This window comes from Puntigrus tetrazona, chromosome 4, assembly GCF_018831695.1.
Source record: "Puntigrus tetrazona isolate hp1 chromosome 4, ASM1883169v1, whole genome shotgun sequence".
NCBI lineage: Eukaryota > Metazoa > Chordata > Actinopteri > Cypriniformes > Cyprinidae > Puntigrus > Puntigrus tetrazona.
In genome coordinates, this window is record NC_056702.1 from 24,173,958 (window position 1) to 24,193,233 (window position 19,276).

The following is a 19,276-nucleotide window of genomic DNA, read 5'->3' on the forward strand; positions in this document are numbered from 1 at the left end:
CCTGCCCAGCAAAGCCTCCAGTGCCCGCGCCTCGTGCAAAGCCTCCAGTGCCCGCGCCTCGTGCAAAGTCTCCAGTGCCCGCGCCTCGTGCAAAGCCTCCAGTGCCCGCGCCTCGTGCAAAGCCTCAAGTTAACCCACCTTCCCACCCTAGCTACACGTCGTCAAAGGATCCCAGCAGCCCCTGCACTCATCCTCTGCCCTCCACCTGGAGCTCGCCACGGGTCTGCCAGTCTCCATCGCCGCCGTGGGTGAAGGATCCCTCGCTTCACCGTCCCGCCTCCGAGTCCCAGACTTCACCTCGGCTTGTAGACCCGCCGGCTTCCCTTAGGCTCCTAGCTCCCTCCTCTCTACCGTGCTCCGTCAATCCACCAGCTTCACCAGGCTCCATCGTCTCTCCGGCTACGCCTTGGTCGGTCGTCGACCATCCGTCGCCTCAGGATTTCACTCCTCCAGCTTCGCCTCGTCCCTCCATCCCTCCGGCTCTGTCAGGCTCCTCCCTTCCCCCGGCTCCACATCAGTCCTCTGTCGCTCTGGCTCCGCCGCGTCCTTCTCGTCCCCCGTCTCCGCATCAGTCGCCGAAGCCTGTGGTATCGCCTAGGACCTCCAGCACCTCTGTGTCACCCTGGCTCTTCGGCTCTCCGCCTCCGCCTCAGTCTCCCCGACCACCTGCTCCGCCGCCGTCGGTCGGCTCCATGGGGTTGATGATCGTTACCTCTCCATGGCTCCTCCCTCCGTCGGCTCCACCACTGACCATCATGGCTGGGTTCTGGATCGCCTTCCGCTCCGGACTCCTCCCGTCTTCACCCTGGCTCCTCCCACCGTCTCTTCCTCCCTGGTCTCAGTTTGCTGACTCCCTCCCGGAACCCCCTCCCAAGCTCACAGTTATGTTTTGTTTTGTGGAGCGCCAGGAGTCGCTCCTAGGAGGGGGGCTATGTCACCAAGCCAGCAGAGGGAGCCCTGATCTCTGGGTGATCTGCATCTACTCCCTCTGCGTCAACTTCCTGTTCCTGGACTATAAAGACTGCAGCAAGCCACTCACCTGGAGGTTGCATTGTTTCGCCTGTTTCATAGTTATATCGTTCGTGGATTATTGTTTCTGGTTTCCCTGATTTTGACCCTGTCTGTTTTCTGATTCTCTGATCGTTTGCCGCCTGACCTGACCTCCGCCTGTCTCTGGATTTTGTTATTGCCTCGCCTCCTATATATCTGTTTGCCCTGTTTGACGCCTGCCTGCTATGACCATGCCTTCGTTTAATAAAAGCCTGCACATGGATCCGCACGCCTCAGACTATTCATTCATGACAGACGTCTTATAATCAAATAAATGTTACATTTTTAAACATTTTAATGAATACATTTTAGACTTTAGGATCCATGGGAACCCAGTTAGTTTGTTGTCTGGTATTGTCTAAGTGAAGTGGTTGTATTCTCATGTGATCTCCTTTGTTTTCTTTAGGAGTATTTAATGAAGACTGTTGTGCACTTCATCACTTCATCATTTGTGACAATTCTTAAACTAAAAATAAAATTGTTTCGTCAAACATCAAAATGTTTCCACATTTTTCTTATTTATCTATTTTTTATTTTAAAAGTTTATTTAAAAAAAGTGTCAGCCTCTCCCATTTCATTCCAATGCGTTCTTCAATAAAGAAATAAATAAAATGAAACATAAATGTATAGACTTTTAAAAGACATACCTCTTGTGCATTTTTCCTTTTTGTTCACTTTCCTTTTCTGTAAGAGTTCACCACTGGACTGTAATACACCTCCTAGTCAGCAGGTGGCGCCTCTCTCCAGGCTTCTGCTGAACAGCACCTTTCGTTTGCCCTGATAGGTGACACCTGTGTTTAGCACTATTTAATGAGTTTGTGCCATGCTTGTTTGTTCAGTCTTGAGCCTTGGTTTCCAGTGTCTACTGTGAGATAAGTCTGTCTTGAGTTTATGTTTTTGACTATCACGTCAACTTTGTTTTTCCCTGTTTATTGGAGTCACTGATTCCTGTTTTGTTGGACTTTTCCTCAAGTAAAGTTTGATTTATTTTTGAAGACTTTTTGACTCTGCCTTTTGCTACCTCTGCACCTGAATTCATTTGTTGGGAAGTTAGCTCAGCCTGTCTACACAGAGCACTGAGTCTAGTAGACCTGGGTTCGATCCCCACTCAAAGCAGAACCGTTACAGCTTCTTGGCTTTATCCTTATGTTTGCTGGATTTTCGGGGTGCAGGGGATGAAGAGGACTTTGATTCAGATGAGGATGATGAGTCAACTTTGTGATGTTTCTTTTTCCTCTCAATTTGTCGTCTACTCATTGTCTTCTTTTTATGTTCTGTATGACATTCGTCTTCTGTACTGGAAGACTTTGACTCAGCATGAAGCTCCCATGTCTTTCTTTGCTGAAAGGGCTGATAAGGAATACAAACCAAATCATATTTACAGCACATTTAATTTCTTCCATTTTTGCCAACTTCCCATCTAAAGTTATTGTTAAATGTTAACACTTTATTACCTTTGTTAACGAACACCACAAAATATAATTTAAAACAACGACAGACTCAGACTGGAGTACACTGCTTCATTATATACCAGGGTATGTTATAATGTGGACTATGTCCATTTCCTGAAGTAAAACATTCATTTATAACTATTTGTACTGTAGTACACATGATAAGCATACCATATAACTGCTTGTAAAGTATAGTTGATTTTAGAGATAAAACAGCGTACCGTCAGTCAGGCTCCTACGCAGAAAATCTCTCTCGCTTTCGATGTCCTTGGATTTATCTTCTAAGAATTGAATTTTAGCTTTTAAAAAAGCATTTTCCTCCTTCAGTTTCTGAACAGACACCCGTTGAGTCGGTGCTGTTGCTGATGATCCTGATGGAATCTAAAAAACACTGTAAACACTGTTGTACTGTAACTCTCCATCTATCTAAATATCTATACTGAAACAACAATACAGTCCTACGCTCAATAGCTTCAACTTTGTCACAGATCAAGTATATTTCAATATTTCATCAATTTTATTAATTGGTGTAAATGACCCAAGTTTACTGAATAGCTACAGAGGAACATATGAAAAACTCAATATGAATATTCTATTATTATTAACTAACAATAACCTTTTTTATTCATGAATTAATAAGTAAAATTACACAGCTAAAAGTGGTAGTTTAATTAGCTAAGGATTTATTTGTTTTTTTGTGGGGATACTTGGTCCTTACAATGTAGGTTAAACCAAAGCACGCACACACAATGTGTGTCAAAACACTAACAACACTAACATTAACAAAAATAATTCAATATTTAATGACTGTGTTTTGGTGCTGGTTTAGGTTGGTCATAGGTACATAAACATGACACTAAAACCACCAGTAGATGGCAGCACGTGTCTGTTCAAATGAATCAAACGATTATTTCAAAATGGCTGATTCATTTAGGATCAAATCAATAAATCACAAATGGCTCACTAGGTTCGATCAAAAACAGATTGATTCAAAAACAAAACACAGAAGCGTTGCTCCGAGATGCTCATCAGCTCTGCTCTGGCTTTGTTTTAATCCATTTCATTAGTAAACCAGAAAAAAAGACCATGTAACTCACTCAATAAACTTGTGTTGAACTGCTTTATAAAATGAACATTTACGATCACGCGCACGTGCTGATTCAACTAGATACAAAAATAAATAAAACATGGGACTTCTTCGTTTGTTATTTGAATTATTGTATTCTAACAGGGTTCATGCAATTTATGCCACGAATGCTTTTGGACTCAAGACGTGTAAAGCTTGTTAATATTGAGCTCTGATTGGCCAGTCATTGTTATTTGGTTTAAAATATATTATATGTACAGAATATTACTATTTAATTTGCACTAAAGGTTTTACGCGACACACAACATTATTCATGTAAAAAGGGGCGGGAAGAGGGATGGTGGTTTTACAGAGGGGATATGTTTTTCTTTCTGTCTTTTTTGTTAACAAAAGGGATTCATTACATTCCTTGCTTAAATTATGAATGTGTAATTAAAATATTTAACCAGTTTAAAAAAAAAAAAAAACATATTGCCTCGCCAATCACGAATTGAACGATATCTATATCATTCTATAGTACGAGTTGTTGTTGTTGTTTTTTTATTAAAAAAGGTACATTTTATAACAAATCATGTGAGGAAAAGACGTCTTCTGAAGGGTTCGACCAGTTTCTTCTGATTCGTATGACGTTTTAGGAGAAGCTACAGTCCAACAATGAGACTTGCAAGAAGGATTTTAACACTTTGTCAGAACAAGGACGTAAAAGGAAACAGAAAAAAAACAGGGTAATGCCTTCAACAAAGAAATGCGGAATATGTAAAAAAAATGAAACTGAGGAAGACGCAAAGCAAAGATGGATACCAATGATAAATATACACACCCTTAAGACACCCTTTTTTAAATCAAACTGGAAGCCTGATTCAAATCAAAATTATATGTGTTGCTGTACTTTTTATTTAACTCATTAATTAATTTATTTGTTTTTGGTACTTTGGTAGGATATGTCAGCAAAGAGCACACAATGAAAAAGTGACAAGATCATGCATGTCAGGATCAATATTTTACAAGACCAAGACAAGTTTATAAAATCGGATGACTTTTATATACAGGTAAGTGTAATAAAACACAATTCATGTCGTTTCAAATCATTTTAAAATGTTTTCACATAAATCTTTCAATAACGCAGATTCAGTCAAGGATTACGTTTACGTCAAGTGGACATGGTCCAGGATGGCATTGCTGGAAGCTCTGGCCAGGAAACTGAGATTTGTCTGCAGGAAAGCCTTGAAGAAGTTCAAAAGCAAGACAGGACAACGGATTGGTGGAAGAAGGGAATTCATTGTGAAAGATGAAAGCAACATCCGCCATAAAAGGAAGGTGGGATATCCTTTCTGTAACTGTTTTATAAGTGAAAACCACTGAAATGCAGTATCCATATGAATTATTCTTTTAAATTGGTTCATTTTATTCAAACGGATGAACCCGTGCACTAAACTGCATCGTCTGAAGATGTTTGCATCTCATGTAAACACTATTCCACTATTGGCTTTTCAACCAAAACTCACTTTTTGTGACGTGACAGTGATTCCAACTCAAAATCAAATCTCTCATAGTCTGTGATTCCAAGCCTGGGTCTCTTCTAGCAGGACTCCAGTTACTATGATAGTTCATACTTCATATTAGAATACATTTAGGATGTGCTTTACTTTAAAATTCATATTTAAAACTAATATGAAATATATTATAGTGATACATTAGTGAATTTATAAATAAGTGAATTTATAATTTATGACACAACTTTTAAACTTTCTCTCTCTCTTTCTCTCTCTCTCTCTCTCTCTCTCTCTCTCTCTTTCTCTCTCTCTCTCTCTCTGTCTCTCTCTGTCTCTCTCTCTCTCTCGGTCTCTCTCTCTCTCTCTCTCTCTCTCTGTCTCTCTTTCTCTCTCTCTCTCTCTCTCTCTCTCTCTCTCTCTCTCTCTCTCTCTCTCTCTCTCTCTGTCTCTCTCTGTCTCTCTCTCTTTCTCTCTCTGTCTCTCTCTCTCTCTCTCTCTCTCTCTCTCTCTCTCTCTCTCTCTCTCTCTCTCTCTCTCTCTCTCTCTCTCTCTCTCTCTGTCTCTCTCTCTCTCTCTCTCTCTCTCTCTCTCTCTCTCTCTCTCTCTCTCTCTCTCTCTCTGTCTCTCTCTCTCTCTCTCTCTCTCTCTCTCTCTCTCTCTCTCTCTCTCTCTCTCTCTCTCTCTCTCTCTCTCTCTCTCTCTCTCTCTCTCTCTCTCTCTCTCTGTCTCTCTCTCTCTCTCTGTCTCTCTCTGTCTCTCTCTGTCTCTCTCTCTCTCTCTCTCTCTGAGTCGGAGTGCATGCTGGGAGTGAGTGAACGAAGCCGGTTGGCGTGAGTGAGAGTATCTCCTTGGTTGAGTGAGATTTCCCTACCTTTTTTTCCTTTAATCAGACCTTTCTGTTAAAACATTTAAACATATACAGGTATAGTATAAAGCTTTCCTACTGACTTTAGTCAGTGAGTGGGAAGAATGGCGTTGGATGCGGGAGATTTCTCGCGTTTAACACTCAAGCACGGATGTAAATGTATGCCTGATGCGGGCGGTGTCGGTAGAGGACTGTCTGGTCGCCGTGGCGCGGCAGTCGGGGCGCTAACATTAGATCTGCTTCCCGTATGAATAAGGCCATTGTGTTTTTTCTTAGCGAAAGCCAAATGGTGGATGATCTAATCGAGTCTGGTTTGATTATCAATGACACGTTTGTACCTGTTTTACCTTTGTCAAGCCCATCCAAAAAAGTGGTTTTATCCAACGTACCTCCGTTCATCAAGAATGAAAAGCTAGAACAAATCCTCCAGAGGTATGGCAAAATAGCCAGCCCTATCAAAATGATTCCTCTTGGTTGTAGAAACCAGGAAATTAAACATGTAATGTCCTTTCGCCATCAAACCTTCATGATTCTGAACGCTCAAAGTGATCCTTTAAACTTGTCCGCAAAATTAACCATCGATGGCAAAGATTACACCATTTTTATTAGTTCTGAGTCCATGAGATGTTTTGTCTGTGGTGATTTTGGACATGTCAGGCAGACTTGCCCGAATCGCGAAAGGCCAGCGGCGAGCGTGGACACGGCTCCGCTCGCTGATGCGGAGAAAAGCGTGGAGACCGGCGCGGATCCTGCTGCGGCCGCTGTGGCGTCAGAACTGCAGCCGGCCGGGGCGCCCTCTATGCCGGATGATCCGTCTGCGGAGAGACCGCTGCCGGCGCCCTCTGACCGCAACCCCGTAGCGGCTGTGGAGGAGGCGGCCGGCCCGAGTCAGACGCCCGCTGACCCGCACACAGGGACGAGCTTGGGGCGCTCACAGCTCGTGCCTGCCGATTCGCTTCAACAAACTAATGAAAACAAAAGTACTGTAACCGATGACCCCATCATTCCAGATGACATTTCATCTCAGGAATTATTAGATCTAAAGGGGCAAATTGAGGAATCTGACAATGACTACGAGGACATTGAGCTAATGGATAATAATGGGATGGATTCAGAACCTGCCTTCAGAATCACTTTCTTGATGTTACAAAAGGACTTCGTAAGCCAAAAATTGAGTCTTATTTCCCCGATTTGGAATTGTTTTTGATGTCCTGTAAACTGGCAATGAGAAAAGCAACTTTCGATGAATTTGACTAACCTAAACGGTACCGGCTCAAGAAGCTTCTCAGTAATGTTAGAAGTGTGTTACATTCACAAGAAAAAAAATGGATATGGATTGGTTGTGGTCTAGACACCCCTGGCCCTGTGGTTCAGTATTACTGAGTGTTTTTTTGTATTTATTTCTATGGCACCCTTGAGGTTTAGCTCATTGAATATTAATGGATGTCGTGATGCAGTAAAAAGAGCTCGTCTTTTTGGTTATATTATGATAAAGAGCTCAAGTGTGGTGTTTCTGCAGGAAACACACACAGATAACACTAATCAGACACAGTGGCTGAGTGAATGGATGGGTCAGGCTATTTTGAGTCATGGCTCCAGTGTCAGTGCAGGGGTTGCTATTCTACTTGCACCTGAATTTAAGGAATAACCTGTAAGTGTTTTTGAGCTGGTGTCTGGCCGTTTACTGAGGGTTGATATAACTATTCGTGGTATTCAATTTTCATTTGTTAATGTGTATGCTCCCAATATTGGGGCTGATCGTGTCACCTTTTTCAAGAAACTTGAAGTTGCGTTGAGTGATGTTCCTCAGGATAGGATTATTGTTGTGGCCGGAGATTTTAACTGCACCTTAGATCACACTTTGGATAGAAACCATGAAGAACCACATAGTTGCTCAGCAGACACACTTCGATCATTGATCACTCATAATCTTGTAGATGTTTGGAGAGAATCTTTTCCTCAGGTAAGGCAATACACTTGGTTGAAAGTGAACTGCAACATGATTTCTGGGGCTAGACTAGATAGGATCTATGTACGGAAAAACCAAAGAGATAAATTCTATAACAGCTGTATTTTTCCTACTTCTCTGTCTGATCACCATTTTCTCTCTATCGATGTTACAACCTCTATGAACACTTTGAAACTTTCATACTGGAAATTTAACAATAAATTATTGCTAGATCACAACTTTGTTAGTTCTTTCACTGCTTTCTGGGAGATCTGGAGAGAGAGAAAAGGACAGTTTAAGTCCCTGAGTCAGTGGTGGGACATTGGCAAAGTTCAAATTAAACTTTTTTGTTACTCCGCTTACAATAAAAGTTTTTTGGACAATAAGATGGAACAACTTGAACAAGAAATACGTCGGCTAAACACTGATGGGGACATTGCGATTACCACAGAGGTTTTTGAGCACAGCAAGCTTCTTTTACACAACCTCTTAGAGGAAAGAGCCCAGGAAATGCTGATTCGTGCAAGATTTCAAACTTTTAACAGTATGGATGCTCCTACAGCTTTTTTTTTTTTTTTCAATGGAGAAGAAGACCCTGGATAGAAGTGTCTTAAGTTGTTTGAAACTTCCTGGGGGAAGAAGAGTTACTGATGCACATGGAATTATTTTGCATGCACTGTCTTTTTATGAGGATCTCTACAGAGCGGAACCCTGCAATGACGACATGGCTGATTCTCTTTTACAGGATTTACCTCACCTTTCAGATGGAGATAAATCTAGGCTGGACGAGCTATTGACTTTTGATGAACTCTCTATAGCCGTTCAAGGACTGTCTTCTGGAAAGGCCCCAGGCCTAGATGGACTTAGTGCTGAGTTTTATAAACAATTTTGGCAGACTTGTTTTCTGTGTTCATGGAGTGTCTTGAGAGAGGCACATTACCAGTGAGTCTACGGAGAGCGGTAATCACCCTGTTACCTAAAAAAGGAGACCTTGAGGATATCAGATGCTGGCGTCCAGTCTCTTTACTTGGAATAGACTATAAGTTACTTTCAAAGTCTCTAACCAACAGAATCAAACTGTATATTTCTTCAGTCATTCATGTGGATCAATCGTATTGCATTCCTGAACGGACTATTTTTGATAATCTTTTTTTAATTCGTGACTTGATTTCTTTTGCCAGGGTACATAAGCTGGACATTGGTTTTCTTTCCCTGGAGAAGGCCTTTGACCGGGTTGATCACGCTTTCCTTTTTAAATGTCTTGAGGCTTTTGGATTTGGACCTTGTATTATTTCTTATATTAAACTGCTGTATACAGACACATATAGCATGTTAAAGATTAATGGTATGCTTACGAGGCCTTTCAGAGTAAGTAGAGGCATACGGCAAGGGTGTGGCCTCTCGGGAATCCTGTATGCTATTGCAATTGAACCTTTATTGGTACTATTGAGAAACAAGCTGTGTGGCATATCTTCAGTGTTTCCTTACACTTCAGACTCAATGACTGTCAAACTGAGCGCCTATGCTGATGATGTTACTGTTTTTATTAGATCTGCTCGGGACGTTGTGAACTTAAGTGAGTCCCTGGAGATCTATCAGAAAGCTTCCTCATCCCGAATTAACTGGCAGAAGAGTGCCTCCTTTTTATTGGGTGATTGGGAGAATGGAGGCCCTCCAGCACTTCCTCAGAACTGTTCCTGGAATCTGGATGGGTTTAAAGTGTTGGGGGTCTTTCTCGGGACTGATCAGTTTATTCAGAAAAACTGGGATGGTTTTTTTGAGAAAATTTCCGGTCGGCTAAATAGATGGAGGTGGATTCTGCCTCAATTATCTTATAGAGGCAGAGTGCTTATTATTAACAACCTGGCAGCCTCTATGATGTGGCATCGCGTAAGTGTTCTTGATCCACCAAAAGCTTTATTGCAGCGCTTACAGAAAATGTTTGTTGACTTCTTTTGGGATGGCTATCACTGGTTTCCTCCTGCATATCTTCACCTACCAGTTAACGAAGGAGGACAAGGGCTGATTGATTTGGTAGCAAAGGTTAAATCTCTCAGGCTAAAGACTGTCCAAACTTTACTCTACCCTGTGGTCTGTAGGCCGTGGGTTTCATTTGGATTAGCCCTGCTCAGGACTTTTGATCAATGTTTTTCTTTAATTAGTATTTCTTTTGCACTTTTATATTCATTGTAAATAAATCACCTCATTCAGCATCTCGTTTGTCTCGTGTCATCGCTTTGGTTGTAACCAGTGTTGGATATTCAACCTACCAATGTCACTTAAATTTAAGTGTGCGACCCATACACCCCTAGTCCATCTTGGGATCGTAACATTTTTGGGGGCTCGTCCGGGATATTAAAAGTCCCGAGTTTTTTCTTTGTGGGCATTGGTTTGGTTGGGCTCAACACGGTTGACAAAGCGATTTCATTTGTAGAGCTAGTTATAGGGTTCGTAGAGGGGGCGTTGTCTATTGCTTAAGGCAAATTTGTTTCTAGTTCAGTACGTTTCCTTGTATTAAGTGTGGCCATGTTCAATTTGGATTCATTATTAGGAGTCCGACTCTTGGGGAATTTGATAAATGTCGCAAAGATGACTTAATCCAAATTGCTGAACATTATCAAATTGTAATAAGCAAACAAAACCTTAAAAGAGAAATTCGGAATGTTATTTATGATCGGTTGGTCGAACTGGGGTTTTTTGCTGTGGGTAATGTGACTCCGAAAGAGTTGAATCCTCTCAGTTTGACTGAAAGACCGTGTGCTCCTGAACGGATAGATACAGGGCAAGATAGTGATACAGCTGAGGGTGAAACGGAGGTTGAACCTAAGGTTGCACTACCGCCCTTTGATCCGATATCGCCTGCCTCGTCCGATTCAATGGCAGACAGCAGATTTAAGTTGCGTCTGGCCAAACTACAGTATGAGGCTCAGGAAAAAGCACGCGTCCACCAAGCTGAGTTGGAATTACAATTTAAGATTCGTCAACTGGAGATAGAAGCCGATAAGCAGGTTAAGCTGAGACAGCTAGACATAGAAGCTGCAAAAGCTGCACGCTTGGCTTCTCCCATCCCTGGTTCTGGTATAACCACAGCTGCTCCGGTGAGTGCCCCACCTGCCTTGTCCAGTTCGTACCATACTGACGTAAGTAAATATATTTCACTCGTTCCAAATTTTCGTGAAGACGAAGTTGATTCATACTTTCAAGTATTTGAGCGAATCGCGTCAACCTTACATTGGCCACCTGACATATGGACTTTGCTAATACAGTGTAAACTGTGTGGCAAAGCCCAGGAGATTTGTTCGGCGCTTTCAGTTGAGGAAAGTTTAAATTATGAAACGGTGAAGTCCGCAATATTAAGGGCTTATGAACTAGTGCCAGAAGCATATAGACAACGATTTAGGAACCATAAAAAACTATGCAACAGACTTTTGTAGAATTCGCTCGAGAAAAGAGCTTACTGTTTGACAAATGGTGTACAGCCACTAAGACAGTGGACTTTGGTGAGTTGCGTGAACTTATTCTACTTGAAGAATTCAAGAATTGTTTACCCGAGCGTATTGTTGTATACTTGAATGAGCAAAAAGTAAACTCTGTATCCCAAGCTGCTGTTCATGCCGATGAGTTCATGCTCACGCATAAACCTATGTTTTCTATTGTTCGCTCAGGAACATTGACAGGGTCCCGTTCTAGACCAGTGGTAACTGTGACCCAGCCAACCCATTCCTCTCCTCCTCGGGCTAGGGTTAAAACAGATCAGGGGATAGAGATGAGAGAATGTTACTATTGCCATAAAGTTGGTCACTTGATTGCTGATTGTCGTGCTCTTAAAAGTAAACATGCCCGACCCACAACTGTAGGATTAATTCTGTCTACACCCATAAGCGAACAGTTATCTTTTGAAAAGAATGTTGAAGCAAGTTATCATCCGTTCATTTTTAAAGGGTTAGTTTCCACAACCGGTAACCCTGCAGATCAGCGACCAATCCAGATACTTCGAGATACGGGTGCTGCCCACTCTGTGTTGATCGCTGATGTGCTTGTTTTGAATGAACAGACATCGTGTGGCACAAGTATTCTCATGCAAGGTATTGAAATGGGTGTTGTTAAAGCCCCTGTACATAAAATCCACTTGCAGTGTGAGCTTGTGAATCGTGTCGTATCGGTAGCTGTGCTTCCAGATTTACCGATTAAAGGCGTGTCGTTTATCCTCGGGAATGATATTGCTGGGGGTAAAGTGATTCCGTCATTAGAGGTTTTTGACAAGGTACCTGTACCCGCTGTAGATGACGAATTGTCCGCCGCGTTTCCTGACACTTTCCCTGCATGTGTCGTGACCCGCTCTCAGGCCAAGCAGCTGGATAATGAGGAGTTTACTCTTGAGAATACGTTCATGCATATAGACAAACCTTCATTATCTAGAGCTCAGGGTGTGGAGAGACCTTGCATCCGTGAAACAGATAAAGAGGAGTTTCGGAAACTAAATTTACGTATAACTCGTGAGCAGATAATCACAGCACAGGAAATGATGAGACTTTGAAAAGTTGTTTTGATGCTGCGCTTTCCCCAGAACAGTTGATCCAGCAACCAGTGGGTTATTTTGTTGAGGATTCTTTGTTGATGCGTAAGTGGAGTTCCACACTTGAACAGGGAGCTGACTGGAGTACTGTATACCAGGTGGTCATTCCTTCTGTGTACCGACCCCATGTACTATCACTTGCACATGACCATGTTCTATCCGGTCATCTAGGAATTACTAAAACTTATCGCAGAATTCTGAGGTTTTTCTTCTGGCCTGGTTTAAAGCGAGATGTTGCTAGATATTGCCGGACCTGTCAGACTTGCCAGTGCAGTGGTAAACCAAATCAGGTAATCCCAAGTGCTCCCCTTACTCCAATACCCATTGTACAGGAACCGTTTGAAAGAGTAATCATTGACTGTGTAGGGCCGTTGCCAAGGTCAAAGGCTGGTAATCAGTTTCTTTTAACGGTTATGTGTGCTACAACTCGTTTTCCTGAAGCGATTCCGCTCCGTAAGATCACTGCATCTACCATTATTAAAGCCCTTATGAAGTTTTTTGCGACATTCGGACTTCCTAAGGTTATTCAGAGTGATCAAGGGACAAATTTCATGTCTGGGGTGTTTAATCAGGTGTTAGGGACACTTGCAATTCAGCACTGTGTTTCCAGCGCTTACCATCCTGAAAGTCAGGGGGCACTTGAACGGTTCCACCAGACATTAAAGTCTATGTTACGCAAATATTGTCTGGATACAGGTAGGGATTGGGATGAAAGGGTTCCTTTGATGCTTTTTGCTGTCCGTGAGGCAGTACAGGAGTCCCTTGGTTTCAGTCCTGCCGAACTCGTGTTTGGACATACTGTCCGTGGCCCTTTAAAAGTGTTGAAGGAGAACATTTTAGCCCCAGAGTCCAAGTGCAAAACGAATGTCCTTCAGTACGTCGGCCGGTTTCGGGAGCGTTTACGTGAGGCTTGTTCCATGGCACGTCAAACTTTGACCTCTGCTCAGAAGACCATGAAACAGAGATATGACAAGAAAGCAATAGCTCGAGAGTTTAAATCCGGGGATCAGGTATTAGTTTTATTACCTGTTCCTGGATCTGCTTTGTCTGCAAGATTTGCCGGTCCATATACAATCGAGAAAAAATTGAGTGACACCGATTATGTTCTTCGCACACCTGAGCAGCGTCGCGCAAAACAAGAATTTGCCATATTAACATGTTGAAAGCCTATTATACGCGGCAGTCTCAACCTGAACAGGGGAAAACAACAGTGAAACCTGTTGTTGCTCCTGTCGTGCTTGTGACTGGAGACTTGGAGACTGATGAGGATGGTTTAACCCTACGTAATGCTCCGCAACAGTGTGCTTTGTTGTCTAACTCTGAAAAGTTACGAGAATTACCTACATTATTGAGTCATCTGTCTGATTGCCAAAAAAATGATATTGAACAATTAGTTAGGACATATCCAAATCTTTTCCGCGATACCCCGAGTCAAACTACAGTAATACAACATGATATTGATGTGAGTAATGCAGCTCCAATCAAGCAGCATCCCTATCGTGCAAATTCTGTGAAAAGGGAGCTGATGAGACAAGAGGTAAAATATCTCTGTGAAAATGGTCTTGCAGTACAAAGTTGCAGTCCATGGAGCTCGCCTTGCTTACTTGTTCCCAAATCGGACGGAACCTTCCGTTTCTGCACTGATTATCGTAAAGTTAATGGTGTAACAGTGCCTGATAGCTATCCGTTACCACGGATGGAAGATTGTATAGACAATTTAGGAACCGCTCGATTCGTAACCAAGTTGGATTTGTTAAAAGGGTATTGGCAAGTGCCTTTAACACCTCGTGCCTCTGACATATCTGCATTTGTCACCCCTGATCATTTCATGCAGTATCAAGTCATGGCATTTGGGCTTCGCAATGCACCTGCAACGTTTCAACGTTTGGTTGCTACTGTGCTGGCGGGTGTGCCTGGGTGTAATGCATATTTGGATGATTTGGTGATTTATTCAACTAACTGGCCAGAACATATGTCTCAGTTATATTCTGTGTTTGAACGCCTGTCAAAGGCCAATTTAACGTTAAATCTAGCAAAATGTGAATTTGCCCAGGCCACCATTACATATCTTGGGAAACAGGTTGGGCAAGGACAAGTTCGACCAGTTGCTGCTAAAGTATCAGCCATTTCAAACTTTCCTGTTCCTACTACACGACGTCAATTGAGGCGGTTCCTAGGGATGGCTGGATACTATCGTGGATTTTGTAAAAACTTTTCGAGTGTTGCAAGTCCTCTCACCAGTTTGTTAAGCCCCTCACAACAGTTTAAGTGGTCGTTGGAGTGTCAACATGCATTTGATAGTGTGAAGGCACTCCTGTGCAGCGCTCCAGTACTCGCAACCCCAAATTTTGAGCGTCCATTTAAGTTGGAGGTTGATGCTAGCGCTGTGGGGGCTGGTGCAGTCCTATTGCAAGAAGATCCAGATGGAATTGACCACCCGATTTGTTATTTTTCTCGTAAATTTGACAAGCATCAATTTAATTATTCTACTATTGAAAAGGAGGCTCTTGCATTACTTATGGCACTCCAAAATTTTGAGGTATACGTGGGTTCTAGTTCACTCCCTGTTATTGTCTATACTGACCATAATCCGCTTGTCTTTTTGTCGAGAATGTACAACCAGAACCAAAGGTTGATGCGCTGGTCTCTAATAGTACAAAACTATAATCTGGAGATCCAGCATAAGAAAGGAACTGACAACATTGTAGCTGACACTTTGTCTAGGTCTGAAATGTGAGTGTTGTTCTTTTACTGTTTGGATGGACTTGTGTTTGGTTATTGTCCCTTGTTATGTAAACTTTGAGTTAACAACCATGTTTTAAAATGTTTGTTCTTAGTGGGGGGATGTTACGTTACAGAACGTTATTGGGTTTTCTTGTATGTTGTTTTCCGCTTTATTTCAGTTTATCCCTTGTCGCTGCTGATTGGCTGCCTTTCATCCCCGTAGTCCAACCAATCCTGTCGTCCTGCTTCCCTGATTGGTTGCTTCACATGCCAGCATTTCAACCAATCCTGTCAGTCTGCTCTCCTGATTTGTGCAGATAGTGGTCCATTGCTCAGGCTTCAACCAATCGCCATTCTCAACTGGGTTTTAAAAGCCTAGTTTAGAGACTGATGGGAGTTAGGCTTTTGTTTGAGACTCATTTTGTAAATGGTTGTCATTGTTGGTGGCAGAAAGACTGGCTAAGGAAAGCAAGCCACGTGGTTTACATCTCAACATTTAGGTGATTCTTTGTCTAGAGATACACTAGGTAAGGTGGTGCGTGCCAACCTATGTACTTCTTAAGAAGAGCAGTTTAGGACGTCCTGGGCGTTGAAGATTTTCTTTTTCCTTTTCTTTTGTTTTTCTTAGGTCAGTTTTAAAGGGGAACTTGTTTGTAGTTAGATTGGCTTTTTGGTTTATTTTCAGCCGCACCAATAGCCAGTCTTTCTCTGTTCTGCTTTACACTTGATTCCTTTATGTAAATGTTTTTCTTTAATTAGTATTTCTTTTGCACTTTTATATTCATTGTAAATAAATCACCTCATTCAACATCTCGTTTGTCTCGTGTCATCGCTTTGGTTGTAACCAGTGTTGGATATTCAACCTACCAATGTCACTTAAATTTAAGTGTGCGACCCATACACCCCTAGTCCATCTTGGGATCGTAACAAAGACATTGTTTGTTTTTGGATGTAAATATTCAAAAGCACACAGTCAAGAGTGTACCTTAGCCAATTTTATCATGGGACAAGCCAAACTAGCCATTTGGAAGTCTCGCAGATTGGCTGCTGAAGGGCGAAATATAAATGTTCTTCGATATTTCACTGCTTTGATGGAGTCCAGGATAAGAGTGGAACATAGATTTTCTCAAATGACTGACAACTTGCATGATTTTGAGTTCAAATGGTGTGTAAATGGTATTTTGCTGTCACTTTGTGAGGATGGGGAAATAAGATTTAACTGGTGATGTATAGTGAGTGTTTTTTTTTTTTTAATTTATTATTATTATTTATTATTTATTTATTTATTTTTTCTTGATAACTTTGCAATGCAAGGAGTTGGATGTGTAATGCAAGGTTGATTTTAAATGGTTAATAAAGCGTTTTTAAAAGTCTGTCTCTCTGTCTCTCTCTCTCTCTCTCTCTGTCTCTCTGTCTCTCTCTGTCTCTCTGTCTCTGTCTGTCTGTCTGTCTGTCTGTCTGTCTGTCTGTCTCTCTCTCTCTCACTTCCGGTGTGAGTGCAGGCGTGAGCGTGGGTGTGAGTGAGTGCAGGTGTGTGGAGCGTCGTGTGGAAAGGCGTGAGTGAAGCGGTTTTCTATCTTTTCTAATCTTTTTTTTTTCTTTTCTTTTCTTATTCTTTCTTTTCTTTTCTTTTCTTTATTTTTTGTTTGGCTTGTATCTTTATTTGTGTAGTTTTGAGGGCCGAGTGTCTTCCGTGGAGGAAGCATGTCGGCCCGTGAAGTAAACGCGCTGGGTTCGCTCACGAAAAAGATGAGTGCGTGTTTAGAGGCTAAAGTAAGCAGGACAGATAATGATCAAGATGAGACCATGCAAGAAACCGAGAGCGACAGCGACTCATCAGAGTGTAGTGTGGGTCTGTCCCAGGGAGAAGTCACACCTCGCAGTTACGGTCTTGAGGATATAAAGTTTTTCCTCAAGGCGACAAAAAATAAAAGAGGTGTAAAAGTACAAGAATACTTCCCAGATCTAAAACAGTTCGTTAATCAAGCTAAACTTCTGATGGCCAGTGATTTTTTTTCACTGATAGAGAGACATATAGGCTAAAAAAAATCGTGGTTAAAGTAAATAACTCTCTAAGTAATGATCCTGTTTAAGAAAAAAGTTTCTTCCTCTTGTACGAGAGATGAAGTTAAGTTTTTCAGTTTTTTCGTTTTTGTTTTTCTTTTTTGTGATGCTATGAATGGAATACATATAGCATCCATGAATGTTAATGGTGCAAACAACGTCAAAAAAAGAGCACAGATTTTCCATCAAATAGAACAGAAGAACATACACATCACTTTCTTACAGGAGACTCATAGTAGCTCAGAAAATACAGCAGACTGGATGAAAGAGTTCAAAGGTGTATCTGTGTTGAGTCACTTCTCAAATGTGAGTGGGGGGGGTTGCTATTTTATTCAGTGAAAATTTTAAGCCAGTGTCATATGATGTAGATGAAATAGTGAAAGGTAAATTGTTAAAAGTCAGAGCTGTTTATGAAAACTCTGCTTTTAATCTTATTTGTGTCTATGTTCCCACTGCACCAATACAAAGGCTTTTGTTCTTTGACATGCTTTGTTCAGCACTAAAAGATTGTAGCACTGATGATTTTTTATTTGTAGGCGGGGATTTTAATTGCACCGAACCAAATTTGGATCGAAACCATGTGGAACCTCATAAGGCCTCACGAAAGGTTTTAACTCATTTGATTCAAAAACATGATCTGTGTGATGTTTGGAGAGTTATGAGTGGGAATGAAAGACAGTACACGTGGGCTCATGTACGGGACAATTATATATCATTGGCAAGACTGGATAGATTTTATGTTTTTAAACATCATCTGAATATGTTTGAAAAATGTTTTATTACACCTTTGTCTTTTTCTGATCACAGTATGATAAGTTGTAAATTTATCTTGAAGTCAGTTGACTAAAAGTGCATATTGGCACTTTAACACAAGTCTTTTAAATGATAAATTATTTATTGAATCTTTTAGATCTTTTTGGAAGGTTTTTAAAGAACCAAAATCTTCTTTTAAATCTATACAGCAGTGGTGGGATTACGGAAAAATACAAATAAAACAACTAGCACAACAGTATACTCGAAATGTCACAAAAGAACTTGATTATTCTGTAGAAATGCTTGAAACACAATTAATAGAATTACAAAAGCTGACTCAAACCTCAGGCAGTAGTAAATTTTTGGAGACCTATTCAAAGAAAAAGGCTGAACTTAGAGAGCTTTTAGAACATAAAGCACAAGGAGCTTTGGTTCGCTCTCATTTTTTAAAGATCGATCAGATGGATGCACCCACAACTTTCTTCTTTGGTCATGAAAAAAAGAATGGTCAGAAGCGTCTGATTCATGCCTTACGGTCTGAAGATGGCAAATTATGTTTTAATCATAGACAGATACGTGAGGTAGCAGTGCGTTTTTATCAGTCTCTATATGGAAGTGAACTTAGGCCAGAAAATAAAGGATCTTTTTTCCTTGAAAATTTACCCAAAATCTCGGAGGAATCTAATGAAGAGCTGGAATGTAGCCGAACTCTGGGAGAGCTTTATAAGGCGCTCCAAGACATGGAGTGCGGAAAAGCCCCAGGTGTGGATGGGCTTCCAGTGGACTTCTTGAAGGCCTTCTGGCCGGAGCTGGGAGCTGATCTCCTAGAAGTCTTCAAGGACAGCTTGCTGAAGGGTGAGCTACCTTTGAGCTGCAGAAGAGCAGTGATTGCTCTCCTCCCGAAGAAGGGAGACCTGACCGAGATAAAGAACTGGAGGCCGGTATCACTTCTATGTAGCGACTACAAGCTACTGTCTAAGACTTTAGCAAACAGGCTGAAAAAAGTAGTTGGTCAGGTGATTCACACTGATCAGTCGTATTGTGTACCCAACAGGTCAATTTTTGACAACATTTCTCTAATTAGAGATATAATACATGTTTCTGATTTATTTAATATTGACTGTGGTTTGTTGTCGTTGGATCAGGAAAAAGCTTTTGATCGTGTCGAACATGATTTTTTATGGAATGTTCTGGAAGCTTTTGGTTTTAATGAAAATTTTTTAAGTATGATCAGAATCTTGTATAGTGACATTGAGAGTATAATT